We start from the raw sequence: 13,945 nt of genomic DNA on the forward strand, positions 1-13,945 counted from the left end.
TCTCGGTAATTACCCTTAGAAGAGCCAGGTTTTGATCCCTGTTTACCATTTTTGGGATGTATTGTCTTATCTTTGCTATCTCCTCTTCTCTGTTACTTTGCGGCTCTGTCAGTATGCCCTTGAAATGTTGGATTAGGAGATTTTCCATTTCCTCTTTCTGGATTACCCTATTACCTTGTTTATTTTTGAGGGAGAAAATTTAGTTCTGCTGCTTGTGTTACTGCATCGTGCGATGGAAGAATTTTGTATTCCGTTCTCCCTCTTTTAACCACTGAACTCTTGAATTTTGTCGCCATAGGATTTCCTCCTACTTTCTTCTTTCCTCTAGTCTAATTAGCACCTCTCCTTCTTCCTGCGCAAGCTCCTCTGTTCTTCCTTCTTCTATTATTTTTTGTTGTATCCTTTTCATTGCTATTTGGAGTTGTTCCTTGTCTTTATGGATGTTGCCGAATTCTTCTTTGTTCCAAGTCTTAAGTTTGCTTTTCAGCTCCTTGAGTCTCAATTGGAGTGTGTGCATCTTATTCTTACCTTGAATTTCTACTTCACTATTCTGCCACCAGGTTTCCATCTTTTCTATGAGTGTTGGATCTCTTAGCCAGAAGGCTTCAAACCTGAAAGGTTTGTGCTGGTTTTGATTGTTCATGGCAATTTCAAGTTTTATTGGCCAGTGATCTGATCCTTGGCATGGTAAGATCATTGCTTCGTAGAAAATATCTTTCCCAAGGAAGTGTTCTGTTGCTAAGAACCTGTCCAATCTGGAGGCTATCTGCCTGCTGCCTCCTCTTCTATTATTCCATGTGTATTTTCCATTGATAGTATTTATATCAATCAATTGGAGGGCTGTCTGGGTTTCCCTAAATCTCTCCATATCTGCATCCTCCCATTGCAGTCCTCCTTTCTTTTCCATTGTGGTTGTGATCATATTAAAATCTCCTGCTATCACCCATAGTTTTTTTGTGTGCAGGTTGCCCATTCGAAGCAACTGTGTTAGGAAGGCCTCTCTCTCAAGCGGTATGTGAGGCCCATACACCGCTGATACAAGGAACCAATCTTTATGTCCTACCATTCTGAATCTCCCTGATAGAATCCTTCTCATTCCTATCCATAGGTCAACCATTACTTCTGCTGGATTCCACAGTATTGCTATACCCCCTGCACTCCCTTTTGCATCTACTGTCATGCTTTCATAATAAGGCTTGATTTTTTTAAGAATTTCCTCCATTTTTGCTCCCGTTATTTTTGTTTCTTGAAGCAACATGATCTGAGGTTTTTCTTTTTTGATCCTCTCAGCCAGATACCTTTGCTTACCCTTGCTGTTAAGCCCTCTTATATTCCATGATGTAATAATCATTGAGACAGTTGGGTTGTTTGATGGAAGACCGCTGAAAGCGGCACTACTCTTCCTGTGTTGACTAACATTTCTCCCATTATTTGAATGGATTCTTGTAGGTTCTTTCGTCCTCATTTTTTCCCCCTTTCCCTTTGTTTTGATGTTCCTAGCTATTGTCATGTTGTGTTCCAAGCTGTTCATTCATCCCTGTGTTTCCACTCTCCTGTTTTTCTTTGTATTTTTGGAAGATGTCTTTGTATAGTTTTTTGTCTTCTTCTGGGATAAACCGCTTGTCTAGGTTTTTCCACTTATCCAGTAAATTTTTTAGAATTTCCTCTTCTGTGGTTGGGTCATCCCCTTTATTTGTGTCTACTTCCATTACTTCATACTCCTGGTATACTTCCTTTTCTTGTTTCCTCTTTACTTCTGTTTCTTCTTGAGCTTTCTGCTTATTGTTGTTGGCATCCTGATTTTTCCCCCCGCCTTCCTGATCTGTCTCTTCTTGGTAGTCCATCTTTCAGGTTTCTTCCTCCCCTTCTTCTGTTTGCAGTATTTCATACCTATTTGTCTCTTTACTTTTGGTTTGTTGTTCTTTCCTGCCATCCTTCTGGATTTCTTTGGTAGGTCGTTTCTTGATTTTTACTTCTTGAAACCCCTCATCGTCTTCATTGGTTTTCCTCTATTGCTTGGTTTTTCTCTCCTCTTCCTCTGCATTTAAAGGGAATTCCTTGAAAATGTGTCCATATTCATGACATTTTCTACATCTAAAAGGTATATGTTCGTAGTCCAGTGCCTGCTGCCAAACCTCCTCATGATATTCTAGTTCAACTACCCCTGGTATAGGGTTTGGAATGTTCATGTACACACATATTCTTCCATACAAGGTATATCTTCCTCTTCTAGTTGCTTCGGCTATCTTTACGAAACTGCCTATGGTGTTCCCTATTCCTTCAAGAATCTTTGGGTCCCATAAATCCATAGGTAGTCCAAACAGTTTAACCCATACAGGTGCTGCTAGGATTTTTTCTTTGTCTGGGTTGTAGCATTCCTCCCAATACCTCATAAATAAACTTGCATTGTTATGGAAATATGGTCTGTTTTCAAAAACTTTCTCTTTGTCTTGCAGGTTTGAGAAGATTACCATAAAGAATCTGCATGCGCCCAACTTCAGTTCAATGTGGCCGCATGGCTGCCATTTCTACTGGATCCATCTTGTTAGTTCTTTTTCTGAGGGCCAGACTCCAAGGAACTTACAAATCAATGCATGGTCCTTATAGCTTCTATACCTTTCCAGTTTTTTCATCAAAATGACAAACCTCGGTTTCTCTGCTACGCAGGGCAGACATCTTCCTTTGCTTCCTGCTTGCCAGCGTGCTCCCAGGACTGGTCCCGGTGTCCTTTGTTCAGCCTCCGCTTTGTTGTTGCTTGTTCCTTCTCCCGCTGTCGCGTCCCTGTAGGAGGGGATCTCTCCCCTCCTAGTCTCCTCTGCCATTTCTGAGCCACCTGTTCACTTCTTTCCGTGCCTGTCTGCTTGTTTTCGAGGTATTCCGTGTTGCCTACCTCATGGCCATAGGGTCATTAGGGTTGCAGAGCTCCAAGAATCCCTCATTGTCATAAAATCGAAACCCTCTCCATTATTGACTTTAATTTCACGCACTCTTATTCCCATTGCATATGTTAGATTTCCTTTTCAATGCAACTTTTACATTCTACAATTGGAATAGTGTTTACATTCTTTCAAGTAGTGTAGAATTTACATTTATGAAAATATCCTAATATTTACATTTATACAACTAGGGTAAGCATCATTTCCATTTCTTGCAAATAGAGTAACATTTCCATTTTTGCAATTATTTTAGGCTTTCATTACATGATATTCACTTCATTACATCATATCAATGAAATAAGGACACATTGCATGTTGCACACATAGTGTTGACACCTCTTAAGTTTGTACGAACCCCAGATTGATAATTAAAGTTGGTGGCCTTGGGAGTTGCAACATTCTTGTTGCAATACCAAGGCTCATAACCTACAGTGCTCCCAATCAGGCAGGGCCACCTAATCTAGGATACACTTGTAGTTTCGCAGACATGTGATGAATGTGTAGCGTAAGTCTATTTCCATTTCTGTAAGTTTTATTACGAATTGAATTCTTTTTTATCTAGTCTTTGTTGAAAAGTGTGCAACAATAAATGCTTGTTGATAATGCAACAAGATGATGGAGCTTAGTGAAAAGAGTCGCCTTCACTAAGTGGGCCCGCAGGCAAATTATGGCGCAAGTTCTATTTTTTATCACAGTGTGGATGATCACAGTGTGGGTGACCACAGTATGAGTGATCACAGTGTGGATGATCACAGTGTGGGTGATCACAGTATGAGTGATCACAGTGTGGGTGACCACAGTGTGAGTGATCAAATTCTATTTTTAGACTGGCTGTCAAAAATAGAAAAGTCAAATATTATTGTCTCATAATAATATTTCGACTATAAACTTGATCTCATTCTCTTGGAGCACTTCAGGATGAGCTACGGATGTGGTACATGCAGATCCCAGAGGGAAATACGTGGTTACCTATGGGATGACTAATATTTGCATGCAGGACTTAAGTTAGAACTCAAATGAGTTGAGTTTAGTGGACTGGAGGTGCAGTTGATGGAGTTGTGTTCAGTTTAGCCTTGTTAAACTAGTTGTATTTAGTCTAACTGATCAATAGACTAGAGATGAGTTGGGTGAATTAGTTATTAATTAATTCACAAGTTATTAACTCATAATGCAACTATAGAATACATCAGTTAACTCGGTTGCATGTCAGTGCATGTTCAGTTCAGCAGGGACAGGTGTTAGAGGATCGGATTGCTATCAGTTGTGACTATAGTTGTGCACGATGATCTGCACAATCAGAGGAATTGAGTATGCCAATGAATTGGCAAATATCAAGAATTGTAGCCTGTGCTCACGTCCAACAGAGTGTGAGTGATTCTTTGCAGGTGAAATACGAGTTTGGTAAACCATTCTCATAAGTTCTTGAGCAGGTATTGAGCTGTGGAGGCAGGCAAGCAGCGGGGGAGATTTGGAGATCAGATCTGAGCTGTATTGTGTGTAACAGGTGGAGCTGGTACTGGATTGCTTGTGATAAGCATTTTACTTTGTAATGTTACATGATTCAATCAATATAGTATACAGATAGTGTGGGGTTTTTAGTGAGATGCTTTCCCCGGGATAGATACTGTGTTAATGAGTTTGACTGATGCTTCTATGTGTGCCTGTGAATGTTTCTGCTTCTGTAAATTGATGATCAACGTAGAGGAGATTATGTATTATACATGTTCCTCTTATAATTGTATGATCAGGATAATCTCTGTGAATATGTGTTAAATTATTCAAAATTTCTACAGTCTTGTAGACCTATGCTATTTCTTAAAGCATTTACATTTTTGTGAATTAGATTATTTTATTGTGTGGAGTGAGGCCTCTACGTGGAGGAATAATGACCAAGGAATCCATCGAGACTTGTGGACAACCCTAGGACTCAGATTGATATTCCTCAAATGACTAGTTTGTTTACACACCCAACATGGTGATATTTTCAGTATTTGTGAGCTAGCTACATAAATTATTGGACTGGTTGGACATATTTGTGATTTTAATGAATAAAATATTTCTTAATTTTAAATCTTTACTTTTGTTTATATCACATGCGAGTGATGAATCCATGTTTTGTAATGATAAACTAGTAATAGAATATTGTAACATTTAATTTATTTTTAACCAGTTAAATCTACTTCTGCATATACTTTGTGGGCACCTCATCAACTTATGAGCACCCGATCAATAATTTAATGAAAAACAATTTAAGAAATTAAATTGCCTGTCACACACATTTCATTCGAAGGAGTTAATGAATAGACCAATATGTGGAAGAGTCTGAGAAGTGTTTGGTTGCAAAGATGTTTTTTAATGGTTATTTTGGTTCCAATTATGGAGTTTGGCCACTATTGCATGGTTTCATTCGCGTAAATGAATATACAATCGATGATGAGCGCGAAGGTCTATTTGTATGAATAAACAACCATTTCACGAAGGTATAGTATGGATAGTGATGATGGAATTGTTTTCATCCATATGAGTAATGTCGTTTGTACTGATCCTAGAGGTTCGTTCATGTGAATAGATATCCATGTCATAAAGGTCTGGATAGCCATGATGGCTTTATTTTCATCCATATGAGTAACATCACATATGTTGAGCCCAAAGAACTTTTCATATGAATAGATAGAATTGGCGTTTTCATTGACCCACATAGGTGTGGATAACCATAATGGTTTTGTTTTATATACAGAGGGTCACTTAAAAGTAAGCATATATTGATTGACATGGAATCCCATGGGATGATTGACTTGGAGACAATATTATTATATTAAATAGACTAGCACAACATGGTATCATAAGTGACATTGAGGTAGCTGAGTTGGTAAGGCATGCGACTGTATACATGAGGTCGTAGGTTCGACCCCTGCAAGGTGACAGGATGATTTATACTTATTTTTAAGTTTTGGATACCATTCTATTGAATAAATAACTCACTAGTAGTGAACAAATCATAACTCTATGCGTGATTTTTTCCATTCTTTTGAGTGTACCCGAAAAGGGTCATATTGTAGCTTACGTATTTTAATATAAAGTTTTATATGGTTATTTTAGGTTTTTGAGAGCATTATTTTTTCAAATTGAGTTATGGAAGAATTTGGATGATCACGGCTCAAGAGATGAATGTAACTAGAGGGGTATTATGCTCTTTTGACACTTATTTTTATGGCCATAATATCTCGTGTCTGTTTTGAGGGTGTGTGAGCACGTTGCAGGTTGTTTTGGATATATGATGTAAACAAGTTCTAAGAAGGGGTTTGAATGACTAGGTTGAAGATATGGTTGAAGCAGAGTATGGGAAATAGTATTCCAACCAACAAAATTGAGTGATATGACTTTTGTTATAGTATAATGGTTTCAGGTTTCATGGAAATGATTGTGTGGTAGTAGAAATATTGTAGGTTATAGAACAACCCTAGTGAAAATTTCATGTAATAAAAGTCAATAAAGGAAAAATGAGACCACGGGTAAGGGAAACCTATTCCAAGCTGAATGTTGGGCAAAGATATCCTAGTAGGCATCACTGGATGTGTGTTTTTGGCTAAGGAAGTTAGCAAAGACATTACGAGACAAAAAGGCATTTTTGGCACATTTATTTATGAAAATAAAGGAAAATAGTAGAAAAGGAAGGTAAAAGGTCACAAGTTGCATGTGAGGAGGAAATTGAAGGAAAATAATGGAAAGTGAAGAAATTAGAGGCATCATTGATAAAAAGGCTTATGAGGATCAGTTGGAAATCTCTTAGCTCAAGCTGAGTCAATGTTAACCTTTTGTCAGTTCAAGTTTAGAGCTCTCTCATTATTCTCAGTCTCTCTCTCTCACTCTTGGTCACTTAGAGTTTTCTTGGAGCACTCTAGGTTTGGATCAAGGAAGGATAAGCAAGCAAAGGGAAAGGAAGGAAAGGAATGATCAAGGAAGGAAAAGAAAGATCAAGCAACTTCAACATGAATACTTGTAGGTAACGTTTTCCATGTGTGATTTTCTAGCTAGTTTGTGTTAGGGTCCCACCCTAACCCCCTTATTTATGTAATAGGATCGAGTCATAGTTATAGTTAAGTAAAGAGTCAATAAAGCCCATATTAATAATTGTAAGTGGTTAACCCACAATTAATGACGGGACCATAGTTAGTTGCAAATGGGCCATGGTATTAGATAGATGGTATCAATAAGAACCATGGTATTGCCCATGGTATTGCATGTATGAATCCTATATAAAGGATAGAGTCTCCCTGCAAGGAGCATCGTGTCTTATTTTGTAATCAAGCTCAGCCCTATTGGAGGTTTCCCCCTCGAAGAGGTAAGTGAACTTTGCTTTCTAAATAATAAAATATTTGTTGTTATTGCTCATTGTTCTATGTTCTAGGTATATTTCTTCGCATATTTGGTATTCTGGTATCGTCTTGCAGGTTAAGAGCATAACAAGTGGTATCAAAGCGCTTTCCAGGGCTGGTGGGATCTCCAATTTTTAGCAATTTTTTTTTTTTGGCTAGAGACGTGTTCCGGCGTCTTTAAACCCATGTTAGGGTCCCACCCTAACCCCCTTATTTATGTAATAATATTGAGTCATAGTTATAGTTAAGTAAAGAGTCAATAAATCCCATATTAATAATTGTAAGTGGTTAACCTGCATTTAATGACGAGACCACAATTAGTTGCAAATGGGCCATGGTACTAGATAGATGGTATTAATAAGAACCATGGTATTGCCCCATGGTATTGCATGTATGAATCCTGTATAAAGGATAGAGACTCCCTTCGAGGAGCATCATGTCTTATTTTGTAATCGAGCTCAGCTCTATTGGAGGTTGCCCCCTCGTAGAGGCAAGTGAAAATTGCTTTATGAATAATAAAATACTGTTGTTATTGCTCATTGTTCTATGTTCTCGGTATATTTCTTCGCATATTTGGTATTCTAGTATCGTCTTGCAGGTTAAGAGCATAACAAGTGGTATCAAAGCGCTTTCCAGGACCGGTGGGATCTCCAATTTTTAGCAAATTTTTTTTTTGGCTAGAGACGTGTTCTGGCATCTTTAAACCATGAGATCTGTCATTGAGCGCATAAACCCGTGGATTTGGGGAGGCATGCACACAGGAAATACAAGAGGTGGTCACGCTTGTTGGACTCCCTTGTAATCCCTGTGGGTATCCCTTTGAGTAGTAGTGCATTAGATAGAACCGCTCACGGATTGTCTTCCAAGTACCCTCTGGGTATATCGGAAGCCCCCTAGCTCCCTTGGTAATCTCGCCATAGATAAACCGTCAGTCATCTTGCTGCTACAGTACACCGAGAACAACACTCAAAGAGATTACTCACGCGTACTGGTGAGCCCCAGTATTGCAACAATAATGCTGCAACTCCTGGAACTCCCTTCTTTACTTTTACCAACCCGGTAGTTCGTAACAAACTTGGAAGCGATGGTGTTGTATGCACAAGTACTAGCTCTTGCCGCAGCTATCACTTGGTCAGCTGGCACAAGTCTGCTAGGGGCTTAAGCCAACTTCTATGAGCTCTGAGAAGAAGCTTTTTAACTGATGGATGAAAGCTAACTCAAAGAAGGTTGATCTACTTGCAGAAAGAAACTGGAAAGCTAAAAGGAAACGTAACCCTAGCAAACCCTAATTTCACCAACTATCCCTACCAATGCAAGAAAGAGGAGGAAATCTACTGAAAGAAATTCCATCAACTTCTAGGAAGGTAAATACATGCATCTAAGCTACTTCTACAGTAACATCTGAAAAAACATCTTTTTTGTATTTTTGAATAAGTTGCCAGAATTATTATGCATGCGATTTGACTGTTTTGACTATGCAGACGTGGATTGGCGAGAGGAAATGCTTGGATGAGGTCGAGAAGGTTCAGATAGGGCCTAAGGGGTCCCTAACACCCTTCCAGAGAGTTTCACAGAGTTTGGCTATCAAGAAACCTCATTCGTGATCTTCTACAGGAAGTGTGCAGGGGTTCTACAGGATGTTTGTGATTTTCTACAAGATGTTCTGTAATTTTCTACAGGATGTTCAGATAGATGAAGGAGTGGGTGTGGAGGTAGGATAAGGGTTGGAGGTGGTCCAGGACTTGGTGGATGGAGTTGAGGACAAATGTAGATGGCTGGATTTGTTCAAGGAGGACTGAAGCAAGGATGCACAAAAACTAGGGTTATGTGAGCAAATGGCAACATAAGGCTAGAAGCTGAGCTGAAGGATGGAGCAGATGGGTTTGATGGAGTATGGGCAGGTAGAGAAGTGGTATAGGTGCTTTGAAAATCATTTTCCCAACTGAACCGATGAAGACTTGTAAAATCAAAAACCTAGTTACGTTGACCTAATCTGATCTAGCTGTCAGTAAAAAGAGTGAACAAAAGTTTGAACTGCAACGAAACCCTATATACTATCTCATGCAACTAAGCAAGCAAAATTCTGAACTTGTAACCAACTTCTACACATGAAAATCAAACACTAGTGATTGCATGGCAAAGCAAAATCAGTGTTTTTGTGGGCAGCAAGGTCACCCTGATCCCAGCTCCTGATCCCACTGAGGGAGAGGTGAAACCAGAGATGTTTGATGGCCCTTTTTTGAAGCTTTTCCCTGTTAACAACCTATCAACTAAATCTGAGCATCAAAAGTCTTTCTAACCATTAACAGTGACCTAGTTAATCAACAAGATTTAATCTACTTAACAGAAATAATTTTGCAAATGCATGAAGGACAAATAACAATACATAAAGGAGGCCTTAGCACTCGGGTTGGGCCCAACCCCAAGAGCTGCAAGCTCCTATAAAGAACTCATATCTGATGCCAAGTAAAGCTGCTTCCCATTACTCAAAAATAATCATCACAAGAAAGTTGTACAATAGTAGCTAAGGAAAAACGAGCTGAAAAAGGACAGCACTATAGTGCAAATACCAACAGTTCCAAAAGTAAACTATGAAGGCTGAGGCCTTCTTATTTATACAATATGAGGGGGCTAGCAGCCCTCCTAGATTCAAGGGACTCGACTGTTCCAACTGCAGTAAACAGCCACTCTTTCCAAAGCTGCTTGGCTACCTTTAGAACTTGTTTTGGTGCCCTGTTGAGCTTGGAGTTGAGGGTGGAGATTTCGAGGAAGGGCCATTTAATTCCACAAACAACCTCCCTACGAATCCTCACCTCAAGCTTGGCTATCACCTGGGCCATAATTGCTTGGTTTTGCTCCAAAATTTGTCCAAAAAAACCTGAAATGACCACGTATTAGCCTCCTTGGTAGAGTGACCACCCTTATTCGTTCAAATAACATAAACATACTAGAAAAACATGCATAATCTATGAAAAATGGAGGATTGAACAAGGACAATTAGGAAAAATGAGCCCAATAAGTTACCCAATTCGGGGCTCATCATGTACGATAGGGTAGTCGGGTCGTACAGCTAAGGGTACAGTTGATCCTCCTTAGTTAGTGCCCTGAAAAATTGGGTCGAGTACTACTATCAGACCCTTATGTATATTGCAATCTGTAGCACCTGACACTCCTGGAGACCATAGTTCCCTGATCTATCTCTGGATCACACATAATCTTTTCTAGATCAGATCTCGCAAGTGGGGTTTTTGTCGTCGCAGCAGCAATCAATTCCATCGTTTAGATCAGCCATTCAAATCTCTCAGATCCATCAGATCCGTAGCAGCAATCAGTTCCGTCGTTCAGATCTCTCAGATCCATCAGATCCACCATCCAGATCTGAGTAGTTGTGTGGGTTCCTATACCTAGGCGTGATTTTCGCAGGACTTTTGGCAGCATTGACATTTCTTGGATTTGGCTACTGCAGTATTCCTAAGGAAGGAGTAAAACTCCCCCCGGGGTGCTTATTGGTGACTTATCCCATAAGAATTAGGATGACGAGCTGAGCAAGGTGGTACCATTCAATTGCTAGTGCCAAAAAATTTAGGCGGTACCAAATTTCAAGCACATCGCCTTAGTGCATGGTACAAACTAGAGCTCAAGCAATGGCGAATGAGAGGATGGAAAGCCTTGAAAGACGTAGTGTTATAGATGAAGGAATTAAATGCAACACTCTCTAAGGGCAAGGCGGAGGCACGCGAGGAGGTATATATTGCCACTGAACATAGTGAGGGTGAGTCTAGCCAGTCTCCTCACCTCTTTGGCACCCCCAACAATCCCATCTGCGACCACCCAAGCTGGACATGTATAAATTTGATGGCTCTCACTCGGCTGCATGGATTGCACAAATGGAGCAATATTTCAATATGAATTACATCCTGGATAATTCCACTCAGTTTAGTGTGGGTATCATGTACTTGGACAATGAAAGATGGCAATGGTGGCAATGGCATCAACGTTGCTATGGAAGGCCCTTGACTTGGGAGACATTCAAAAAAGCTCTTATGGATCGCTTTGACCATGAATCTGCCTTTTGGGTCATCTCACTAAGCTCTGACAGACAGGAACAGTGGATAAATATATTACAGCCTTTGAAGCCTTAGCTTTCTGCACTAGAGGTCTACAAGATGAGTTCTACACAGAATATTTTGTTAGTGGTCTTAAAGAAGCCATACAAGCCCGTGTACGACTACACCACCCTAGCTCATGGATACAGGCTTGCAGGATAGCTCGTGAAGTAGAACGTACGTTAGAAGCCCAATCCTATCGCCTACATTTCACCACCAAGGGTTTCCCCCCATAGGCTCAAAGAACTACCCGAACACTCAAGGTTCAAAAGGTGTCCCTTGCAGACATGGAAGAAAGAAGAAAGCAAGGATTATGTTACTACTGTGATGAAAAATACTCCCCCAGGCATAAATGCAAGGAGCCCAAATTCTTTCAAATAGATGCTATTGATCACAGTTCATCGGAGGAAGCCCCAACACTTAAGGAACCAGAGGAGGAAGAAGAGGATAACCAGTAGGACAATGTAACTGAAGAACTAGTTATCTCACTGCATGCTTTGGTAGGGATTTCTTTGCCTCAAACTCTCAAAATCAGAGGTTTTATTAAGCATCACCCAGTAGTAGTCTTGATTGATAGTGGAAGTACACATAATTTTATCCATCAAAGAGTCGCGGAAGCAGTGCATTGTTTTGTACGAGTAGTTTCTAACTTCTAGGTCCAAATTTCTAATGGGGGAACAATAAAATGTGAAGGTCACTGTGAAAATGTCAAACTTCGAATGGGGGATTATCAGTTAAAGACCCACATGTTTTCCATACACATGGGAGGGTGTGACATGTCCTAGGTGCTGAATGGCTTTGCACACTTGGCCCAATCACAATGGATTTCCAGGAGTTATATATGAGCTTTAAGCAGAACAACCACACACAAACCCTCCGCAGACTCCTGGCGGGAGCTCCCTCTATCATCAGCTCACATCGGATGGACAATTTGTTAAAAAAGGGGCACCATGGAGTTATAACTCAATTTAACGCCATCTAGGCTTTCGAACCCAATTCTCTTCAGATTCATGCTGAGATGCAACAGATCTTAAATAACCATTTGCCAGTCTTTGACAAGCCTCATGAGCTTCCACCCTCGAGAGGGGAACATGATCATAGCATCACTTTGGTCCTAGGGGCCCAACCACGAAATGTGCGCCCATATAGATATCTGTTCGCCCAAAAGAATGAAATAGAAAAAATAATCAAGGAACTTTTGGAAGCAGGGGTCATTTGTCCCAGCATTAGTCCTTATTCATCACGGGTGGTCATGGTGCTCAAGAAAGATGGGGAATGGTGTATGTGTCCAGACTTCAGGGCCCTTAATAAGTTGACAGTCAAAGATAAATTTCCCATTGGGGAGGCATGCATGCAGGAAATACAAGAGGTGGTCACGCTTGTTGGACTCCCTTGTAACCCCTGTGGGTACCCCTTCGAATAGTAGCGCATTAGACATAACCATGCATAGACTATCTTCCAAGTACCCTTTGGGTATATCGGAAGCCCCCTAGCTCCCTTGATAACCTTGCCATCGATAAACCGTCGGCCGTCTTACTACTATAGTACACTGAGAACAGCACTCGGAGAGATTACTCGCATGTATGATAGGGTAGTCAGGTTGTATGGCTAAGGGTATGGTTGATCCTCCTTGGCTAGTGCCCTGAAAAATTGGGCCGAGTACTACTGTCAGACCCTTATGTATATTGCGATCTGTAGCACCTGACACTCCTAGAGACCATAGTTCCTTGATCTATCTCTAGATCATACATAATATTTGCTAGATTAGATCTCGCAAGTGGGGTTTTTGTCACCGTAGCAGCAATTAGTTTTGCAGTCCAGATCTATCAGATCAGCCATTAAGATCTCTCAGATCCATCAGATCTACAACAACAATCATTTTTTCCATTCAGATCCACCATCAAGATCTGAGTAGTTGTGTGGGTTCTGAGTCTGAGACCCCCAGGGCACTTATTGGTGACTTAGCCCATAAGAATCAGGATGACGAGCTGAGCAAGGTGGTATCATTCAATTGGTAATGCCAAAAAAATTTGAGCGGTTCCAAATTTCAAGCACATCGCCTCGGTGCATGGTACAAACTACAGCTCAAAAAATGGTGAATGAAAGGATGGAAAGCCTTGAAACAACTTTGATAGCCGTAGTGGCGCAGCTGAAGGAATTAAATGCAACACTCTCTAAGGGCAAGGCGGAGGCTCGAGAGGAGGCATGTATTGGCACTGAACACAATGAGGGTGAGTCTAGCCAGTCTCTTCACCTCTTTGGAACCCACCAACAATCCCATCCGCGACCACCCAAGCTAGACATGTATAAATTTGATGGCTCTCACCCGACAGCATGGATAGCATAAATGGAGCAATATTTCAATCTGAATTACATCCTGGATAATTCCACTCTGCTTAGTGTGGGTATCTTGTACTTGGACAATGAAAGATGGCAATGGTGGAAATGGCATCAACGTTGCTATGGAATGCCCTTGATTTGGGAGACATTCAAAAAATCTCTTATGGATCGCTTTGACCATGAATCT

The sequence above is a fragment of the Pinus tabuliformis genome, chromosome 7 (assembly GCF_031772625.1).
Source record: "Pinus tabuliformis cultivar Carrire ecotype Pingquan chromosome 7, CPIR1, whole genome shotgun sequence".
NCBI lineage: Eukaryota > Viridiplantae > Streptophyta > Pinopsida > Pinales > Pinaceae > Pinus > Pinus tabuliformis.